Raw genomic sequence first — 12,007 nt, 5'->3', positions numbered from 1 at the left:
TAATCCTGTTTAGAGGTGAGGAAACAGGTCCAAAGCCACACAGCCTATGGCAGGGCCAGGAGAGCATGGGTTTCCAGCGGGCCAGCCATCATGGCATGTGGTCCGACAGCACCACCCGGTGGCCCTTTAGGGAACTTACCTTTAATCCAGCGGTGAACTCTAGAAAAGAGAAAGGGCTCAGTCAGGTCCGGATACCTGCAGGAAGCCTCCGCAAGCCAGCCTGCACTCGGGCTCCACACTCAGCAGTGGGGGAGCCAGGCCAGCAAGCCAACTCCACACCTGCTCTAAGCTGTCATTGGAATCCACACATCTCACCCTACACCCATACACACACACACACCACCGCCACACCTCGCAGAGTAAAAGCATCATCCCCCAGAGTTAATATTTGTAAAGTGCTTACACCAGTCTGGTCCAATAGGAATATAATATAAGCCAAAATGTAATCTGAGATTTTCTGGTAGCCATATTTTAAGAAGTAAAAGAAACAAGTGAAACTAACTTTAATATATTTAATATTTTATTTAACCCAGAAATCAGCAAACTATACAGCTTGTGGGTGAAATCTGGCCCACCATCTGTTTTTTTTTAAATAAAGTTTTATTGGAACACAGCCACGCCCTTTTGTTTTGGAATTGTCTGCAGCTGCTTTTGCACTGCAATGGCAGAGTTGAGTAGTTGCATAATTGAGACCAGGTGGTCCACAGAGCTGAAAATACTTACTATCCAGTCCTTGATAGGCAAAGTTTGCCAACCTCTGATTTAGCCCAATCTATCCAAGTATGAGCATTTCAACAAATAATTCAATATAAAAATTATTAATGAGAAATTTTGCATTCATTATACTAAATCTTCGAAACTCAGTGTGTGTTTCATACTTACAGTGCATCACAGTTTGGATGGGACTCTTTTCAAATGCTCAGTGGGCATGTGTTGGATTATGACTACTGAATTGGACAGTGTAGGGCTTAGAACAATGCCTGCAGGTATCATACAGGTATTCATTAAATACCTAAATAAATTCCTCACCAGCCTTTCTTAACTGGCTTCCCAGAAAGAATTAAGCCCTGACATCCGGGGACAGCCTCTGTTTGTAATGAATCAGCTTCTTCCCCATGCCTATAGAATAGTGTCATTCCTGGGCGGACTGAGAAAAGAGTCACTAGTGCCATTTTCTGGAGGGTTCAATTTATTCACAGAATCCCACTTGAAAAAGGCTGTCCCAGTGGCAGATGGTCCTTTTCTAAGCAGCTTGAAGACTTGCTGCTGAGAGAATTATTATTAATAAAATCAGATGTATAGAGCCAGGCACTGTGCTAAGGTCTTTCTGAGCATTATTTCAATGACAGAAATGACAGAGACCTCCCTCAGGAAGGCTCCTCTGTGCACCAAAGGTGTTCACTGTCCCCCATACAACCCTTCTCACTATGTCCTGTAAGTGCCAAGATCTGATCCCCTCATTCCCCAGGAGCTCAGCGTAGGCCCGGCTTGCAGGAGCTGCTGGGTCAATATGTGCTGCATTCAGTCAAATAACTCTAGAGAAGCTGGGGACTATTTGGTGCTGATCGAACCTGGCAGGTGTTTGTCCAGCAGCTCTGTTGTGCAAGGCTGTGTGAGTCTCCGGGAAATCCATTCCCACATTGATTCTTGCTGATGTTTCCAGGATTGCTAAGGGAAAGCCACACACGATAGTTGCATTTGCAGTTTTAAGTGGTCTAGCTCCTCTGTGACAGTTCAGCTCAGAGGCCAACCACTAGAGACCCGGGAAGAGTGATTCGTTTGCCCAGTGCTTTCTCTGTCCAGCCTGAGGAACTGCCCTTTTGTCCAGGTAAGGAGGGAAGGGTACCATGATGTCCTGGTTGAACAAGAGCTGCCCATGAGCATCTTGGTTTTGGAAGAGCGGTGTGCAGGGATGACTATTTGAATTCCCTACCTGCCTGAGGCCTTCTAAGCAATCCGATGCTGCTGGCACCAACATAAGATTCGTCCATGGACAATCATTTGACGTGTCTGAGATTCTGCAAGATAACTGTTTCTGAGAGAAGGAGGGAGGCACATCAAGATAATATGAGTAAGCAAGGTTTAGCTGTCAGAAGGGAAGTGGCATGGAATGAACTCTTCCTCTAAAAAGACTATTTGTTGAATTTATTTATTTTTTGACATGGACCCTCACTCTGTCACCCAGGCTGGAGGGCAGTGGCGCAGTCTCAGCTCCCTGCAACCTCCACCTCCAGGTTCAAGCGATTCTCCCACCTCAGCTTCCCAAGTAGCTGAGACTACAGGTGCACACAACCCTACCTGGTTAATTTTTTATTTTTATTTTTTGTATAGATGGGGTCTCACTATGTTGCTTAAGCTGGTCTCAAAGTCCTGGACTTAAGCGATCCTCCTGCCTTGGCCTCCCAAAGCACTGGGATTACAGGCATGAGCTACCATTCCCAGCCATCTCCTTCTTTTAACTTATCTCCTCCTATACACTTGACCTCAAGTGGTCCACGAACCAGCAGCATCAGCACCATCTGGGAGCACATTAGAAATGCAGAATTCCCCCCGTCGCCACCCACTCCCTGCCCCCAGTCAGAACCCACATTTTGCCAAGACCCCAGCTGATTCTCATGCATAAGATGGAAAAGTGCTTCTCTGGAGTAGTGTGGACCACTGCCTGACGTACATCATTCATCTGTTTGTTGTCTACCTTTGGTGAGGACAGGGATCATGTCTGTCTTGTTCTCTACTGTATGCCCAGGGACAAAAAGTGTGTCTGACACATATCAGGTGCTCAATAAACATTTATTAAATGATTGATTGACTGAATGAATGAGCCAGAAATCAAACCCAAGCCTCCTAATTAAACTGAGTCACAATTCCATGTGTGTTTTTTCAGTGACTCATTTCCGGGCAGAACTGGGACTCCGTCACTCCAGATCTCCGTCTCCGTTCTGAATGATGGGATCACAGTTGGTTCCTATCTCACAGGGGGTTTGTGAGGACAGTTCCTGTTCCAAGTGCTTTCCTTCTTGACTTCCCCGAAACCCCATGGCACAGGAAGACACGTACTAGGTTATCCCCATTTTTCAGATGTGAAAATTGAGGCCCAGAGAAGTTGAGGCTCTTGCCTGAGATCACACAACTCAGAAGTGGTAGAACCAGATTTGAACTCGTACCCCCTGATTCCAAATCAAGTTCTCATCCCTAGTCCATGTTCATTCATTTGCTCCTTTATTCCACAGTCAAGTACTAGCCCCAGGCTGGGAGCTGGGAGGGCATGAATAATGTTAACTAACAAGTCTTGGTACCCAAAGGACTTCCCAGGCCAGATGCATATACAAGGAATGGCGATTCCGTGAGTCCGGTGCTTCTGTGGACTCGAAAACCTGCAGAAGAATGACGGTAGGCTCAACTAGTCTTCTTGGAGGCTTTTTGGAAGACTTCCCAGAAGAGGTGATGTGTGAAATTTTATCAGGGTGGGGCAGGAGGAGGAGCATCCCAAGTGGAGAGAGCAGAGCAAGCAAAGGAAGGTACATAAGCACATCCCCAGGGTCCGTGTGCTTAGGGGAAGGTGATCCAGTTCCATGAGCCAGGGAGTGAAGGACGGTGAAGGATGAGGCTGGGAGAGAGGCCGGGCCTGCCTGCCTGCCTGCCTGCCAGAGGCCTGCAATGGCAAGATGGTGGTAGCCCTTACCCACATGCCAGTTGTACTCCCAGGATGACATGACCAGGCACTGGAACTTCTCCTCAGGCTCCAGCCGATGCTGTGCCTGGAGATACAGGGCCTGGTCTTGGCCATCGTGGGAGATGCCTTAGAAGAGCAGCTGCAGGGTTCCTCGGGAGACCTGCCCCATTTTTAAGCCCTCTGGCCTGGTCTGGCCTCCTGGCCCCTGAGTTGCTTTTCGGGCCTCCCAGACTCTTGTCTCCCTTGGGTGGGGATGCCTGGACATCCACTCCCCTGGACAGTTGGTTCTGGCTGCCCCTGGTCTCTGGCCATCCAAGCTGTACCTCCTTGCTATTACGGGAGCTGGTGGCAGGCACCAGGCCTGCTGCCGAGGCTGACCTGGGTGGGGCCTGCTGGAGCTGCTTCCTGGGCACAGTCCCCTCTCTTAGGTACTTGTGGCCACAGTTGATCTTCCAGGCTACTCGGGTGGCAGCCTCCTTTTGGATGCACTCCTTTTAGCAGGCCTGATTCTGGGAGGTCCACAGCTCCCTTGTGGCAGGGGCAGGGAGCTGTGGGGGAGCGAAGAACCGGAAGCGTTCTTCCTACAGCTCTGCGGCCTGTGTTTGGGCTCCCAGCGCCTCATCTCCAAGGATACATGCAGCTGATGAGAGCTGGGTTGCCAAGGCCCTGACAGAGAGGAGAGGCTGAGCTGTTCTAGGGGACTTGTCGGGCCCCATAGGCAGAACAGACCAGGCTGGGGAAGGGTGCAGAGCCTGAGCCTGGCCACAACCTACCCAGGGTACCTGCCTGTCCTTCCCCCAAGGGACGGGCCCAGGCCTTTACCTTCATACCCACAGGGCCCTGGGGTGGTGCATGGGATGCTGCAGCCTCTATTCCATTCAGCAAACCCCGATGTACACCTACTATGTGCCAGGCATCCAAAGAAGGTCCAAAAAGAGGCCCCGTCTTCCCTGGGCTCGGGGAGCGCTGGACGCGCAGCTGAGGGGCTTGCCAGGGCACCTCTAGAGTCCAGCTCCTCCCACATGCAGCCCTGTCCCTTGCTAGTGGAGGGGCCTCGTCTGTGCAGCAGGGTGGGATTGGGAACCACCCTTAGTATTGGGAGAATGACATTAGACCAGCATAACAAACACTTGGGACAGTGTCAGGCTTGGAGGAAGTGCGCCCATGAGGTGCCAGGTACTAAGCTGTGCTGTGTGTGCCTTAAACCACCCTCCCCATTAGGAGGCTCTCACACCTCCCTTCCACGTGGGGCAAGGAGGCTTGGAGAAACCACGTGACTACCCCAGGGCACCATGGCTGGTATGCTTCTGCTGGCGTGTACCTATTCCATGCCAGGCCCCAGGCTGGGGACTTTACCGTTACGTCACTTAATCCTCACAGTGATTTGCAAACAGCCTGTCTTGCGTCACTTTCCCAAATGAGTAAACTGAGGAATCTCCGGGATTAACTCCAAACCCATGTCCTTGTGTTACAGACACAACATTCTCCCAGGAAGTGGGATGGGCACTTAAGAGAGGCACAGTGAGGGCGGGACAGGGGAAGATCCACCCGATGCCTCAGTGGCACCACAAAGTCAGCCTCCTGGATCTTCACACCTTCTACCTCCCTGACCAGGGAGAAGGAGGCTACCCACAGTGTGCTGGGGCCACTTGACTTCCATTCTGCTGGGTGTACTCTCATAAACATCATTAGCTTCTGACCCTGTGCCAGGCACTGAGCCAGGCTCAAAATGTAGATGAGGAAAGACAGAGCCCAGGTACTTCCTGCTTTCAGGGGTTCACCCTTTAGAAGGGGAGGCACAAGCTTAGCCAGGTTGCAGTAGTGGATCAGGGAAGGTTTCCTGGAAGAGGTGCCCTTTGACTGAGACCTGAACTATGAACAGGAGTTAGCCAAGCAAAGCGCAGGGGAAGAGCATTGCAGCCTGGGACACCCCAGTTAGAAAGGCAGAAAGGCCCCGGCTGTATATAGACTGCCTTCTGAGCCTCAGTCTTTCCACGTGTGAAATGGGCTGTGAGGGAGTTTGGGAAATCTGGGGAAGAAACTCCGGTTAAGTGGAACAGCAGGGCCTGAGCTGCCTCCCCAGGGAACGCACAGCAGTGACTGATGCACCTTCGCATGCAGGTTCCCTGCGCAGGAGCTAAGCAGCAGTTAGTCATTCTCTCCTTGCGGAGGACCTACTGTGTGTCCCGGGCTGCAAGTGGACAAACGACCAAATGCCCTGGCCTCACGAAGCTGCTCCCCCAATTCCCTGTGACTCGATGCCGCGTCTGCTCCTCCAGGATATCTCTGTGGCCGAGCCTGGCACACAGTAGGTGCCCGGGAAATGTGCTCAGGGAAATGACGCCTAGGCGCACCCCATATTGGATCTGTGGCGGGGGACGAGTGGGGACGAGGGGTGAAGGGGAGAAAGTCAGGAGTTGTGGGTTTGGGGGTAGCGGGACCCTGGGGTTAACCGGTGGCGGGCCGGGGTCTGCTGCTAGAACTCCAGACAGCCTCTCTGCCCCACCCCGAAACTGCTAAGTCCTGGGTGGGTCCGCGCCTTCCCCAACGCAGGGACTCCCCTTGGGGACGCAGTTCGCGTGTCCAAGGCGACCCCTGGCGGTCGCTGCGGCGACGACAACGCGGGCGGCTGTCTTTCCCGCCCCCAAGGCCCACGGGAGGGAACCGGGCTGGGACGGTGCAGAGAGGCTTCCAAAGGGCCCAGCCAGGCCGACGGCCAGGGAGGAGCGCCACCTTTGGCTTCTGTTCCCTGTTTCTGGAGCCATGCACAACTTCACTGTTCCTAGACAGGTTTACCGGGTTTTAACACAGCCTTGACCATTAATGACTACCTGTGTGCCCTTGGGCCAGTCACCGAACCTATTTTTTTTTTTTAAGTCTTGCTCTGTCGCCCTGGCTGGAGTGCAGCGGGGCCATCTCAGCTCACTGCAACCTCTGCTTCCTGGGTTCAAGCAACCCTCGCGTCTCAGCTCCTGGAGTAGCTGGGATTACAGGCACCTGCCACCACACTCGGCTAATTTTTCCTCCCTCCCTCCCTCCCTCCCTTCCTTCCTTCCTTTCTTCTCTGTTTCTTTCCTTTCTCTCTCTCTTTTTTTTTTGAGACGAAGTCTCACTCTGTCGCCCAGGCTGGAGGGCAGTGGCGCTATCTCGGCTCACTGCAACCTCTGCCTCCTGGGTTAAAGCAATTTCCTGTCTCAGACTCTTAAGTAGCTGGGACTACAGGCGCCCATCACCACACCCAGCTAATTTTTTTATTTTTAGTAGAGGTGGGGTTTCATTATGTTGGCCAAGCTGATCTTGAACTTCTGACCTCAAGTGATCCACCTGCCTCAGCCTCCCAAAGTTCTGGGATTACAGGTGTGAGCCACCGCACCCAGCCAGTCACCAAACCCCTCTAAGCCTTGACAAACTTTCCTGTAAAAACTGTGATAATAAGACTCAGTGCCTAGCATTAGTGTTACTTGCGATGATAATTTTCTTACTCTTAGTTTATTAATTCATTTAAACCCCATCCATCTAAGAACCCCTGGGATGGAGTGGGGGCAGCCCTCACACCTGGCACTGGCCTAGGCCTGTGCTAAGGGAAAAGGGTGAAGCTCTGAAACCAGAGGACAAGAACAGGCTGGCATGTGGGCTGGAGCCCTCCTGGGTGCAAGTGACTCACCCTTTCCCCTCCCACCTTTCTGGCCACTCCCTGAGGCCACCAACATCCCACCTCAGACAGAGTTCTGTGGTTGGCCCACCCCACCCCACCCCACCCCTCCCCACCCACTCCTACTCATCCCACCCAGCCCTAATGCCTGGCCCCACTCCGTCTGCAACACTGCACTGCTTTCCTAGGACTCTCTTATACCAATAATTGTAATTTCACGAACACTTCTCACTTCTCATGTGCTGGACACTGTCAAATGCTTTTTTTTTTTTTTTTGAGATGGAGTCTCACTCTGTCACCCAGGCTGGAGAACAGTGGTGTGATCTTGGCTCACCACAACCTCTACCTCCTGGGTTCAAGCAATGCTCCTGCCTCAGCCTCCCATCTGGGATTACAGGTGCACACCATCACACCGAGCTACTTTTTATATTTTTAGTAGAAACGGGGTTTCACCATGTTGGCCAGGTTGCTGTTGAACTTTTGACCTCATGATCCACCCACCTCAGCCTCCCAAAGTGCTGGGATTGCAGGAGCGAGCCACCACATCTGGCCTGAAATGCTATTTATGTGTGTTTTGTCAGTGAGTTCTCAGAACACTCTATGGGGGTGGGTCCTGTTACCCCATTTCATTTGAAAGAAAACTGAGGCACAGTTTTCTGTGAAGGATAAGTGACCTGCCTGCCAGAAGTCATGGCAGGGCTAGGATTTGAATCCCCAGCCCAAACTCAGAATCACCACGCTTAGTGGTTTCTCCATAAGCCTCCCTTTCCTGAGCTGGGGTGCCCCTTCCAGTCTCCCTTGGGGAGCCAAATCTCTGCAACACTCAGGCAGTCCCTCTCTTAAGAGCTTTGGGCTGGGGAAGGTTTGCCCAGGCCAGTTGGGGGATGGATGTGCTGAGGGGGAGGGGGCAGGGAGAGGTGTCTTTCTGGAGTTCATCTGATTTTAGAATGGAAGTTTCCCATTACTTCCCCATTTTACAGATGAGAGAAGTGAGGCACAGAGAAGATGATCGCTTGAAGTGTCTCGGTTGGTAAGCAGCAGCGCTGGGCTTGGAATCAGGTTTGAACCTGCAGCACATGACCCGCTGCTCCCTGAATGCTGCTTCTACACACGGCTATTCTGCAGCTATGGAGCCAGCTGCTTGTAGCTGGGCCTGAAGCTGGCATTTCCAGGACTTGGAGCCTCTGCTGAGGTTTTGTTCTCCGAATACACCCCGCCAGGGTTCAGCACCAGCTTTGCCCTAAGCACATTCACTTCCTGGAAAGGGAAGGCAGCCCCCGACAGGGAGAGGTGTACTAGTACCTTGGCAAGGCAGTCAGGGTAGAGGGAGAAATGTGGGCGATAAAAGGCTTGCAGATTCTTTCATCTTTGTACTTTGTCCTGGGGAGATAAGAAAGTCCAAAATACGAAACACCCTTGTATACGTGGATCGGTGCCATGAGTCAGGCTCATAAATTCTCTATTTCCTGTCTGCTCTTGAGAACTCTTTAGGAAGAGAAAAAGGGTGTGAGGGGTGTGGAGTGGGTCTTCCTAAATTCCATGCCTATGAGCCAGGCTTAGGGGCTCTGACAAAAGCCTTATCACAAAGCAGAGAAGGATCTCTTTGTTTAGAAAAATTCCTCCCACCATCCGTTTAGGCAGCATCCTTAGGATGAAGCCAGAAAAAAAACAAAACTGCATCCAGGCTTGCTTGAGCCCTTACTGCCTCAATGTGACACTTTCACTTCCTCAAATTATGATTTGCTGTTGTGAAAAGGAAAAAATATATATCTACATAAGATACTCATTTCTAGGGGTTTTCATTCATGAAATATATGGATTATATGGCCCCTTTCCTCTCCAATTCCATGGCGATTTGGAAACACTCCATCCCTTTCCTCGATCGTATTTCCACAGGGCCAAGAACTGAGGTTAATCAACATTTTTAATATAATCTTGGTGAGTTGACAAGGATCAAGCACTCATTTTGCCATTAACCTTTATTCTGCTATTTTTTTTTAAAGGGACTCTCACTCTGTTGCCCAGGCTGGATGGAGTGCAGTAGCATGATCTCGGCTCACTGCAGCCTCTGCCTCCCGGGTTCCAGTGATTCTCCTGCCTCAGCCTCCCGAGTAGCTGGGATTACAGGCGCCTGCCACCACGCCCAGCTAATTTTTGTATTTTTTAGTAGAGACGGTATTTCACCATGTTGGCCAGGCTAGCCTCAAACCCCTGACCTCAGGTGATCTGCCCACCTCAGCCTCCCAAAGTGCTGGGATTACAGGCATGAGCCACCACGCCTGGCCTATTCTGCTAATTTTTAAGTCTGTGCAACTTTCAAGAGAAAGTAAATCCCTACACGCCCTACTCATTTTACATCAAACTCATCAAAATGTGGTTTCCAAGGCCCCTTTGGAAGTCCTAAAACTAGACATGCGGTCAAGGGTCCCAAGTGCTAATAAGTGCCTTGGAAACAGACATGTTAATAAAATGTCTCCTTCTTGGCAGCATCCTGGTGAGTGCCTCCCTGGGTTGCAAAGGGAAGTGTGATGAGGAAGAAGTGGGCTTCTGTGCTTCAAAGGGGGCAGGGACTGGGGATCTCTACAAGGCAGCTGCTGTCTGCTTCACCTCCATCAGCCCCATCCGCTCCTGGTAGGAAAGAGGCAAAGTCAACAGTAAAAGTTGGAAAGAAAACACAAAAGTCGGGAAGGACCTGGCACCTGGCCTGTCCCGGGTCAAGTTTCAAAGTTTTCAAGGTGTTTGCACAAACAGCTGGTTTCCATAAGCAGCCAAGCCCAGGTCCAGGCAATGGTTACCCTGTGGTCCTAGCCATTGACTGATAAAGAGGTGCATCCCACCCCAGATGTCTTGATGTAACAGGAGGCAGTGGCTTCTAGTGGGGAAATTTACCCCAGGGTAATGTCAGCATCGCCCCATGCAGACCACCAGGTGTATCTCCAGATGCCAACAAGCCGCTAGGGGGCAGCCTTGTGCAAGGATCATCACTTCAGCAGGTGTTGGTCACAGTGGCTGAGACCCAGGCAGGGAATTGTTTCTTACAGAGCCCTGTGGGGCTCTCTTCTGATCCTCACGACCACCCAGAGAGGTTAGGGAGGCAAGGTGACTTCCTCAGGGCCACACAGCCAATGAACGTTGGAGCCAGCACTGAAGCTCTGGAGTGCCTGACACCAAAGCCTATGCTATTAACTTATAAATGCTGCCTCTCCCAATGAAAGCCACCAGGCTTCACAGTGGAGAAATCAATGGCTGTGCCCTGTGCTCCTCCATATGCAAACCAGCATCACACTGTGGCCTGGCTAGACCCCACAGGGCAGAGTTTGAAGGGACTCTGGCAAGTAGGGAACTGCTCGCCACTGCAGAATCCCGAAGTCCACGAACCTTCTCAGATGGGAGTCCAGGAAGCAGTGCTTCCTGGCACAGGTCACAGATAAGGCTGCTGCCTCCAGGAGGAGAGGATCTTTCCTCCACTCTCCTCCCTCCTCTCAGAGGCAAACAATTTATCTCAATTGACAGCCAGGTGTCAGAAGAATCTAGTCTCCCTTCCCTGCTTTCCTCTCCACCTGCAACCCCCATCTGGAGGGCTGGGGGCAGAGCAGCAATTTCCCATCACCATGGCAACTGCCAGGACCTATCTGGGGGCTCCCGCTTCCACAGTGGTATGACCAAAGGGTAGAGCTCCCAATCTGGGCTCAAAAAGGCAGGGGCCCAGGATATGCTCCCAAGTGAACTTTGCATCTGCAAACAAGCACCTGAGGTGGTAGTGCCATCTGTAAAGCGGTGTCACTGCTCTGAGGAGGAGGAGGAGAGTTGCTAGTTATCTCCTAAGCATTTAGCTATCAGAGGCTCTTCTAGAAAAAGGAGAAAGACTGGGGGCAGTGGTCGATGCCTGCAATCCCAGCACTTTGGGAGACCAAGGCAGGGTGGATCACTTGAGGTCAGGAGTTCAAGACCAGCCTGGCCAACATGGCAAAACCACATCTCTACTAAAAAGACAAAAATTAGCCAGGTGTTGTGGTGCACACCTGTAGTCCCAGCTACTTGGCAGGCTGAGGCAGAACTGCTTGAACCCAGGAGGCAGGCATTGCAGTGAGCAGAGATCCCCCCACTGCACTCCCACCTAGGCAGTTCCTCCATCTCAAAAAAGGAAAAAAAAAAAAAAAACAGGGAAGCAGAGGCAAAGGGTGGGGAAGACAGCAGTAATGATAAGCACAGCAAGGTAACAACAGGTCACAGCTTCGGGTTTACTCCCCCCCCCCAAAAAAAAGAGGCCAATTTCACTGTCTGTGAAACAAATTGCTAGTCTGTGCCCCTTAAGCCAGGGATTGGGAGAGCTGCTCTGGAGCTCCAACAATGTGTGTGTGTGTGTGTGTGTGTGTGTGTGTGTGTGTGTGTGTGTGGAGCTGGGCGGGGGGTGGGGGGGTAGGGGGAGAGATGCTGTCTTGCTCTGTTGCCCAGGCTAGAGTGCAGCAGTACAACCACAGCTCACTGCAGCCTTGACCTCTCAGGCTCAAGTGATCCTCCTGCCTCCCAATCCTCAGTAGCTGTGACCACAGGCATGCACTACCATGCCATCTAATTTTTTGTAGAGGCTGGGTCTTGCTGTGTACCCAGGCTGGTGGTGTTGAACTCCTAGGATTAAATAATTTATTCTGAAATGACAACATCTAAGAACACCCAGGAAC

Source organism: Callithrix jacchus, chromosome 15, assembly GCF_049354715.1.
Source record: "Callithrix jacchus isolate 240 chromosome 15, calJac240_pri, whole genome shotgun sequence".
In the NCBI taxonomy this organism is placed as follows: domain Eukaryota; kingdom Metazoa; phylum Chordata; class Mammalia; order Primates; family Cebidae; genus Callithrix; species Callithrix jacchus.
Note: the sequence above shows the minus strand (reverse complement) of the source record.